Source organism: Ambystoma mexicanum, chromosome 3p (genome assembly GCF_040938575.1).
Source record: "Ambystoma mexicanum isolate Mex_15411 chromosome 3p, UKY_AmexF1_1, whole genome shotgun sequence".
Lineage (NCBI taxonomy): Eukaryota > Metazoa > Chordata > Amphibia > Caudata > Ambystomatidae > Ambystoma > Ambystoma mexicanum.
In genome coordinates, this window is record NC_090925.1 from 1,020,245,066 (window position 1) to 1,020,256,526 (window position 11,461).

The following is an 11,461-nucleotide window of genomic DNA, read 5'->3' on the forward strand; positions in this document are numbered from 1 at the left end:
CTCAAAGCCAAATAGAGTGAAACAGATGCAACAGTTTTAGGAATTCCCAATTATGCTGCGGATTTGTATTTGTTTTCGCACACAAATGGGAAAGTCATGACAACAGTGCTTACACAGAGAACTACATTGGGGTACAAGCCTTTAGCGTATTACAGTGGGATTTTAGAACCACTTATGAGAGGACACTTTCCTTGCGAACAATCTTTGGCTGCTACTGCACACACAATTGAGAAGTCTACAAGTATTTTTATGGGCTGCTCTCTCACCCTTTTTCGTGGAGCATGCTCTATTTGCCATTTTAGAGAAACCCAAAGGCACATTGACATCCCAATGACCTTCATCTTACGAGGCAATGATTTCTAATCCAACGATTAAGATTGTAAGATGTAAAGTAGTGAATTCTGCCATGTTTATAGCTGAATCAATAGAAGAAGGTGATCATGTGCATGACTGTGCTAATTATGTTGAATTCTATGCTGATATCCCCCGACTGAAGGAAAATGCTTTAGCGGGAGGGAACATTCTCTTTATTTAATGGTTCTTCAAAAAAATGCATCAGATTAGTGGGAAAGGCATCCAGGTGCTGCGGTAGTGAGACACAGATTAAATGGAGGATTTGAAGTTGTAGCAAGTGCAGGCTACCGTCTCACTTTTCAGCACAAGCAGCAGAATTAGTAGCACTTATTGTCTCACTCGAGAAACACAAAGGGCAGGAATAAATGGTGTACAGTGACTCTTCCTACGTGATGTGAAATGTACACACAGGATTAGCATTTTGGAAAAGGTGGCGCTACCGCCGTGCAGACGGCACTCCGATGCAGCATGCATCCTTATTGGACAGGCTTATTAAGGCACTACAACTCCCACTGGCTATGGCTGTCGTTAAATGTGCAGCGCATACTAAGCAAACAGATTTTATCTCATGTGGGAAGGAAGCCACAGATAAAGAAGCCAAAATGGTTGCATATTCCCAAGATATTTTGAGTTTTGATACTGAGAATATTAAAGAAAAAGTAGTAATAATCATGTTAGTGCAAGATGGGTTTAATAAATTGTCGATAACCCAACTAATGGAGATTTCAGCAAGTGTACCACAGGAAGAGCAAGAATTGTGGAAAGGAAGGGGGTGTTTTTTATCCCCGACATAAGCATTATGGCGACAAGACAGCACTGAAAATTCAGTGATGACAGTAGCATTATTAAAGGTTACGCTTGAACAGATGCATTACCCCACGCACGTAACTAGGGTGAGTCTTGCTGCTACAATTGCAGAAGAATGGTTCATTCTGAATTTGTTGGAGCACGTTACACTATTTATGGTAAACTGCATTGTGTGTCAACAGTCTACTGCTGGGTATACACTGAGAACAATTAGAGGGGTAATACCTCACCTGAATGGTTCATTTCAGCATGTACATATTGATTATGTCAATATGCTGCAGGTGTGTAATGGATATAGGTATCTATTAGTGGTGGTGTGTCCCTTCTCTAGGTGGATGGAGGCAGGTCTGTGTGCACACCCTGATGCCACTTGCGCAGCAATGTTTTTAGTGTGCAAAGTTTTCCCAAGATGGGGTGTGTGAAGTGCTGAGATCTGACAATGGGCCACATTTTGTTAATGAACTATTTGAACAAACAGGGCTTCTATTAAATATAAAGCACAAGTTTTCTTCTGCTTATCACCGGCAAGCGAACGGGATATGTGAGAGACTCCAGAGCCATTATAAAGAAAGGATTGTCAAGATTAAATTGGCTTTGAAGAAGGGATGGCTATACTGCCTACCCCTATATTTATGTGGCCTTTGGAAACAGCCAGGATCAGACCATCACCTCACCCCTCATGAACTAGTGACAGGGTGGCATATGGGCATATGAGAACTCCCCTCACTCCTCCATCTAGAAATAAATGTGATACCCATATTGTAGCTAAAACCTTAGGTGTTGAGATGCACAACTATTTGACATGTATGACCTCTAGCATTTCTCTCATTTCAGATCAAGTCAATCGGAAGGGGGGTTGGTCTCAGAACTCAGAAGAAGACAATTCAACAACCAACCCAAATCAACTACTATTGGCACCTAAGTTATATATTGGAGACCTAGTTCTCATTATAAACTTTACTAGAAAGTGCCATGAGCCATGATTCAATGGTCCCTTTTGCATTGAGAATATTACCCCTCAGCTGTAAAGGTCCAGCGAAGATGAGCTTGGCTCCACCTAGGGGATGTAAAAGTCTATAAAGTTGAGACCCACCCTGCCACCGTTGCCGATCATGAAGCAAGACAAGAAGAACAATTTCAGTATTTGCAGACTCGATCGATGGCGAAGAAGAAAAACAATAAGCCAACTACCAGTGGATGACACAGATTTATCTTGAACTGAAATTCAAATGAACACTCCTTATAGATATGTTTGTAGGAGTGGTGTGAAAAATTGATGCCTATGTGTTTGTGCATAATATATGCCTGGACGATTACTCTCATTGTCTTTTTGTTCCTCATTTTTCACAGCCTTTATCATGTTAATACTTCCACTGAGGAAGAGGTCCATATGGTTCTTCCTAATACGGGAACTTCTTTTGATATACTTCACAAATGGTACTAGGCTTCCAAAAGACACAGGAGAGATGCAGAGGAAGATAGTGAGAAGATAAATACCTATATAGATAATGCAGCACACTTGTCTAATAACATATGGTATCAGTACATGATGGAAGTAGGGGAAAACATGTAAGGAGAGTTGCTACGTCTGCGCTCTCATCCCCAATGACATGAATACAGTGAAAACTTTCATCTCCAGAGAAGTCCCAGAACATGATACCACGTGCCTCATTAATCTTGCAGCATGTATGACCAGAGGACAATTTCAGGGGAGTCGAGCCAATTTACGATTGAGATCGAAATGGTTGTTTCCATTCCAGAATGATTATATCAAAACTACAACAATGGAAAGGGAACCTGGATGGGAGAGCAAGATGCATGTGTATCCTGCAGCAGGACAGGAAGAGGTAGTAATAGAAGACATGAAGAGAATGGATTGCCCTGATGTAACAAAAATAGCTGGATCACCTGGATGTTGGGAACAAACTGAAATCTTATTCTATGGACGAGTGAAGTCCAAGAAGGGATGAGAAGGAGGACTGATGTCCTGTGCAGCTCATCTACTGAAGCCACAATTTGTGCAAGAGGTGCACAGAGTGAACAATGGATGTTTGAAGTCATAGGCTAAACATGCCAAACTACTGACATGGATAGAGGATGAATCAGGTCCAATGGTTGTGATCCCATTGGCGAATGCAACATTGTGCTTCCGAAGACACAGAAAGAAGCATGTCGGAGACAACAAAGGCTGCAAAACTACAGTTGACATTCCCAGGATGAGAGAAGGGACAGCCATCCTGATAGATAGATATTGATCTTGTGGGCCTAGGGCCTACATGAAGCTGCCCAAGAATTGGGGAGGAACATGCTCGTTGATGCCCATCCATGTTCCTGCATTAGTGATTCCTCAGAGTGACCTGAACATAGTAGAATTTCCCAAAGTAGATGCCATTTGAGAGGAAGATCGCTTGAATTCCTCAATCAAACCAGAAGAGAGAATTACCTTACAGCCAAGTAAAGAGAAGCATGTGATGCCATCCCTTATGAACACAGATTGTTCAGCAAGACTGCTTAAATATTTATGACTATATTCATGCCTGGGATCCAGACGATGACCAACGCCAAGTGGTTGCAGATTACGAGATGGGAGCGTCTGCAGACAATCAACAACACCATCAAGGGATTCAATGCTATCAAGGAAGAGCTGAGGGCCATACAACTAATCACTCTGCAGAACAGATAGGTCCTTGATATGATCACAGCGATAGAAAGAGGAGTTTGCGCCAAAATTGGGCCATCATGTTGCACATTCACACCTTCTCACGATGACGTGAATGGAGCCTTCACAGAGGCCTTAACGTTGCTAATGAACCTGCATATTAAGATGGAAGACAAGACAGAGGACATTACGGATTACAGTTGGTTTGCTTCCATATTCTCATGTTTCTGCAGTGGATGGCAAACATCTTCAAGTTTCTTGGAGTGATATTGGTGATAGTGATGTTTGGGTTCTGTGTAATCAGGATAGTGATCGCCCAATGCAAGAAGACAGCAAAGGAATCTGGGTTTGGACCCAAGGAATTGAATGATGAAGATGTTAGAGGCCAGCATCGTAGCATGTGAAGGAACGAAATTCCTGTATCCAAAGATCATAAGAAGTTAGTGGGACATCAGTGTCATGAATATTAGTAAGCAAGGACCCATGGACAGAAAAGGCGAAAAACTTTGTTGCAGCAAAAATAATCTGAGATCGAGGAAACAAATGGCGAGGTTGTCGGCCTGGCATCAAAACTGAAGCAGCCAAGGTCGGTTATCTATTCTTAAAGACAGTGAATGAGCAAAGCAGAATCATCCCTTGTTAAGGTGCAAAGAAAGTACACCAAACATGCCAAGTTTTATTCATTTAAGACATTTTAATTCTGCAAAATGCACCAAATCGTGGTTTCCTGTCATGTTAGCCAAGGATGGAAATAGAGTTAAGCGAGGAGTCCTAGAACGACGATAGTGAAAGCCTGTACTCCCATATATTCCCAAAGACAAGGATACTTTGCATGGCCAAGTTCAAATACAATCTGAGAGATGATGGGCTAATTGGGTGCAGAGATATAGTCAAGTCCACCTCCTGGCACCTGGGTCTGAGCTTACGTGCTGCTAAGCGAACCGAATGTTCTACACATGGCACAAGCGTGCCAACCAATTATAGAGGGCCGTATAACAAAGGGCCTTATAGTTTGAAGACCAATCATATACGGTGTATTTAACATTGTTGAAGATTACCTGTTTAAGAGATAGGCATAAATTGTCCACCTGATGGTAGATAACCAATCACAATTCCAGCCCTTATAGCAAGTATACTTAGATGTTCCACTTGAACGTATCACACCACCTCGTAGGTTTTCTTATTTGCCACAATGCATGATGTAACATATGACATATTTTTTGAATATACAGATGTTTTTTATGAGAAATGCACTGAGAGCTCTAGCGAACATCTGTTGATGTTTGTTGTAACTACCTGTTTTAGACAATTGTTAATAAAACAGCACCTTAGCCATCTTCCTGAGTTGCTTTGATTATTTGGTGTCAGAGGTATTCTGCATCCCCATCCATTGCATGCACGATACCCAAAGGGCTATATGCTCAGTAGCACTGCCAGTTTATTCAGTCAATCTTGAGGTTGACATTCCTGGTGTACGTGTAAAATGTTGGAATGGTTGGTGTTCTTCGTTTTGCCTCTGTTCTTTCTCCAATTGATTTTGCAATCACTTCAGAAAAGCATCTTTGCATTTTTCCTAATGTCTCCTCATTATATTTATTTATTGTTCACTTGTTAGGTGCTTATACAGGAAGCACACAATGTTTCAAAGCACCCACAGGGTAATAGGGAGGGTACATGGGATGCTAGAAAATGTAATTACAACCATGATTAAATAATTAAATTCAACAAAATAAGAAGAGACAATGGGGAGAAAAAAGACAAACCTACTATGGACCTCATTATATGGTAGGCGCTAAGGGATTACCGGTACTAGTAAGGTCACCGGTGCCGGTAATCCCTTAGCGCCCTAATACGAGGTCCCCCAGTGGGTGCCGTCCTTAACGCCTGGTCTGACCAGGTGTTAAGGACGGGGCCTGCTAAGGGATTTCAGAGCTAATAACGGTACCGCAAATTGCGATACTGTTATTAGCTCCTTCCCCGTTCCCATTGAGCCCTATGGGGCCTCGAATGGGGAATGGTATTTGGCATGGGGACTTACCGGGTCCTCCAGGGTCGGAATGACCCGGTAAGTCCCCATACCGCCTGTCCAGACCTGGTATGCGATAAGGGAGTAGCCATGCCGCTAATAGCGACATGGTTACCTCCTACCGTGTAATGAAGCCCTATGTCTTGTAAGTGTTCAGACGGTGCAATTGCACAGGGGAGAGGGGTATGGGATAGGTGCTGTGGTGCTTTTGTGCTCATGGAGAGCAGCAGGTAAAGTGCTATAGAGAAAGGTAAGTGCAACCTCTGGTGGTGGAGGGTGAGCCGAGCAAGTGCAGAGGCTAGACAGCAGCTGCGATGATAAGATATGGGAGGTCAGAGCCCTGAGGATGCATAAGGGCCCTACACACCCACCCTGCCCTTCATTTTGCTAGCCCTCCCACCCCAAGACATGTGTATGAAAAGTGGCCATTTACTTAGAAACATTGACCCATTCAGGAACCCAGCAGTACTCAAACCTACCTCTGGATCATCTGGTAGATCATCATGCAAGGTTGGAAGCAAGTCCTTAATAAGCTGTGCTACATTGGCATCACCTGCCAATGCACAGGCCCCATCACTGTGGTCAGGTTGAGCTCAAGCAGGTACACAATATGGATAACTCACTCGGGTGCACATTGTGATGATTGACACTCTTGTTGGCTTCCTTGAAGGTTTGTAGTGTAGAGCAGACTTCAGACAGTAGATGTCACTGATACAATATTACACATTTAACATTTAGAGCTCTTCTGTACATGCTACAGTAACCTGTGATGGCATTGCTCACATAGTCTGCCCTACATTTGGAATATGGAGTTTCAGTCAGTGGCTACTGAGGTATTGAGAGTGCAGTGGAATCTTGTCGAACACCTGCAGTCAGTGTAATGAATTTTTGCAGTTAGCCCAGGTGAAACAGTAAGGAATTTCTGGGCCTCAGCAACCTTTCCTTTCATAGCCTCAGAATTGCTGATAGAATGTGTCACCACGAGGTGAAAGACATCCACAATACAGGGGACATGCATTGGGCCTCATTCCGAGGTTGGTGCTAGTCATGGCGCTATTAGCGCCATGACTAGCACCATTACCGGTATCATGTCCGCCCTGGTTCAATGGGGATTTACCGGTCTAGTCCAACCTTTGCGGGACCAGTAGGTCCCCACTGAAAATGTCAATACCCATTCCCATTTGAGCCCCCATAGGGCTCAATGGGAATGGGGAGGGTGCTAATAACGGTACCGTAAATTATGGTACCGTTATTAGCTCTGAAGTCCCTTTGCGGGTCCCGTCCTTAACGCCTGCTAAAACCAGGCGTTAAGGAAGGACCCGCAAAGGGACCTTGGAATAGGGCGCAAAGGGATTACCGGCACGGCTGTCATTACCGGTGCCCGGTATCCTTTGGCGCCCGGGTCGTAATGAGACCCATTGTCTTGCTAATTCCTAAGGCAGCAAAGACCTGTTATCCGTTGTCTATGGCAGTAAAGACCAAATGCAAACTATGATTTGACTCATTATGAATTTGGCATTAATGCCAAACTTTGGTACGTTTACGGTCGTCTCGGTCCCATGAATTTGCCATGAAATTACAAGTGGGATAATGGCCGAGTAATTTTCTATTTTTGGAGTCCATATACTCCTCGGGAATTCTTGCTTATTTACTGTGAGTGGTTATTCCTCTACAGTAAATCAACCAATTTGTGTAGGTAAAGTGGAGGATTTAATTCCAACCTACATGCTAGAGGCAAAACCTCCACTTCATGTTCAAACTCATACTTTGACAGTGTGGGAAAGCAGTGGTAAAGTTGCTGTAATTTACACATGTTTCTGAATTGTCCTGCTCCTCCTTCCAGGTGCCACCTGAAGGCAGGTGTCTCATCCACTCACCTTAGGAGATGGACCACGCTCTTGTGTGTCAACCACATTCCAAATCTCTGCTGTTACCTCCCAGCAAAATCTGTTCAGCCTAACTCTCCCACCAAATGTCCCATGGGAATTTTTGCTTTTCCCACTCTTCCTCTAATGTGTCAGCTGATGGCATAGGTCTCATCTACTTTTCGGAAGAGACAGATATGCTGACTTGTGTAACCTGTATCCTCAAACCTATGCTACTCCCTCTCAAGACAATCAGATGAGCATGCTTCTCCCACAAGACCACTCAGGGATTGACTGCAGTTATGATATGATATGATATGATATGATATGATAGTTTATTTATATAGCGCCTATACACAATGGGCCTCATTCCGAGTTTGGAGGTAACCACGCCGCTATTTGCGGCATGGCTGCCTCCAAACTCGTTCCGATTCCGCCCTGGTGAATGGAGCAATTACTGGTCCATTCCAAGGTTGGCGGGACCGGTAATTCCCCAATCACCAGGGCCCTTCCCAATTCCCATTTGAGCCCCCATTGGGCTCAATTGGAATGGGGAAGGCGCTAATAACGGTACCGTAAATTATGGTTCCATTATTAGCTCTAAAGTCCCTTTGCGGGACCCGCAAAGGGAACTCCTAGTAGGGCGGGAAGGGTTAATGGCACCAGTCTCGTTACCGGTGACTGTTAACCCTTACCATCCTACTTGTAATGAGGCCCAATGTGTTTCAAAGCGCTACAAGGCAATGGAGGGAACAAGAGAAAATATAATGACATTCTTAAAGGCCATGAACAGTAAGGATGTGAAATTAACTATCGTAAAGAGCTAAGACATAGATAAGGAAGGGAGGGGGAGGGTGGTAAGAAAATGGAAACAGACAGGCAACTACCGTACTATGCCTGACGACATTTCTGGTAGAGCCAGAGAAAAACAAATGGTGAGGGAGTGGGGTGCAGAAAGGGAGGGGAGGAACAAAACAAGCGACTATCATACTAGGCCTGACAACATTTCAGATAGTGCTGGGTGGGGGGGGGGGGGGGTGGGGAGGAAAAAAACAGTAATGGGAGTGTGGAGGAAACAGACGAGGTTGCTATCATATTATGTCCAGGGACAATTCTGATAGAGTACGTATATAGAAGAAAGTAAGGGGAGGAGATAAGAAAAGGGAGAAGGGAAAAGAGAGAACAGAGAGTAAGCAGTCAAAAAGAGTGGAGAAGCAAGAGTGGAGAGTGAATACAATTGCAGAAGTCAGTAGTAACACAAAATGTTGCAAGCCAGGATACAAGATGAAGATGGGAACAGCATGATTCAGGGCCACCATGAGTACAAGATGCTAAGGAAGTCCAGCATGAGAGTTGAGAAAGAGTGACACACCGTGAATGAATAAAGTCCATAAAAGTCAAATCCAGCATTGGCCACGAGACGGTGATGGTGAAACTAGAATGTATCAGGACAGACTCCTGCAGAAGTAGGCTGGAGCAGGTTGAGGGGGAGCAGGGTAGAAGAATCACGCAAAACAGGCATCCCCATCCTCCTCCCACCTGCATCCTTATAGTATGTGTCTCATCAATTTGCTTCAGGAGATGGACGCAGAAGGATGTGTCACTCGCTGCTCCAATTTCTCTTGCTAGTTCCCAGTGAAATAAGATGATCATGATTCACCAACAAGTTTCCCCCAGAGATTCCTGGCACATCCCTCTCTTCCTCCTAGGCATCACCCAATGGCATTATTCTTGTCTACCCACCTCGAGAGATGGTCCCTGATCGGTATGTCAACTGGCTCCCTGAACCTGTGCTGCAATCTTCTAGACAATAACAGGTGTGTATAACTCACCTACAAGTGGCCCTCAGCAAGTCTTAGGGCCTCCTGCTTTTTCACTTGGCTGTCACTCAATGGCATATGCCTCATTCATTTGCCACGTGGTTCAAGAGGCAGACAATAACTGAAAACTCAACCACCTCTCTGAATCTCAGCTGCTCCCTGCCAGCAAAATCGGGTGACCGTGACTCCCCACACACTTCCCTCAGGGATTCTCATCTCCTCCCACTCCTGTTCTGAAATGTCACATGAGAACACATGTCTCATCCACTCACCTCAAGTAAAAGACACTGGGGCTCATTACGAGGTTGGAGGTAAGGGATTACCGGCACCGGTAAGGACACTGGTGCCAGTAATCCCTTACTACCCTATGCCGAGGTCCCTTAGTGGGTACCTTCCTTAACACCTGGTTTTACCAGGCGTTATGGAAGGGACCCGTTAAGGGACTTCAGAGCTAATAACGGTACCGCAAATTGTGGTACCGTTATTATCTCCATCCCCATTCCCATTGAGCCCTATGGGGGCTCGAATGGGAATGGGGAATGGTTCCCGGAAGGGGGACTTACCGGGTCCTCCAAGGTTGGATGACCCGGTAAGTCGCTATTTTGGGAACCCGGACCCGGAATGCGGTAAGGTTGTAGCCATGGTGCTAATAGCACCATGGCTACCTCCAACCTCGTAATGACCCCCACTGTTTGGAGAATCACCCCTTGCCACCCCACACATCTCTGCTGTGACTCCACTGAAAAGTCAGATTAGTGTGTCTATTTTACAAAATATCCTAAGGGATTATCTGACATTTCTGCTCCTCCTTCCTGGTGTCAAATAATCACACATGTCTCATCCATTTGCTTCAGGAGATAGACACATTGTTGCTATTTCCCTGTTAAATCAGGCGAGCATGACTCTTCCTCAAGCTGCACTCAGAGATTCCCTGCACTTTGTACTTCTTCTCCCAGGTGTCAGCAAATGGCATGTGTCTCCTTCACTCACTTCAGGAAACAGACCCTGATTGGTGTATCACCCGCCTTTCCAAATCTCTGCTGCTCCCCTTCAGTAAAATTAGGGGAGTGAGATAATTAATTCCCAGCTCCTCCCAGGGGTAACCCAATGGCAAGTGCCTCGTCTAGTCATCTCAAGAGACTTACTTTGACTGCTGTGCCACCTGCTTCCCTGAATCTCTGCAGCTTTGGCCAGCAAAATCAAGCATGTATGCCTCTACTCAAGCTATCCTCAGAGGGGACAAAGACTGGTGTGCAAATGGATATTCCTTCTTTGTGAAAAGTACAGAGAGCTAAAAGCAATCGCTGCAGACTCTTAAAGTAGGACAAAACCACAGAAAAGGTTATCGTGCCATGTCCCTTCCAGAGAGGGGCGACTGCTACCTTTTTTGTATGTTTGTAAGGAACTTGCAGATGGTCACGTTAAGTTACCTGGGGGAACCCAGACGTGCACCCCTTGCTTTCTGTGTTCAGAGAGGCACAGCTCCACCTCACTGATGAGGCCCAACTAGGCTGAGACACGTGTATCGGGTTGCTGTTGGTACTCTTGTTCAAAGGAGGTTTGCCTGGCATTTCGGTGCTGGACTGCCCTTGTGGGCAGGACCACAGAACAGGTTATCTTGCCATGTTTTTTCTAGAGAGGGGCGCCTGCTACCTTTTTTGTGGTATGCCGATAGTGTAACACCCCTGCTTCACCCAAAAAAAGACACCCTTTTCAAACTAACCTGTAGAATTTCTGGTTGCGCACTAGAACACCTGGACCGTGCTAGGTTGTTAGAAACTTGTTACTTGAATAAAGTATTTCATGATGGAGATTAATGATTGTAAAGATTCCAAACCTCCCCAAAAACATGTATCAATCAGAAGTTGCTGAAGCAGCATAAAATTGGTCATTGTCCATTTTTTTTATCCAATGTCTCCCTGTCCCTGAC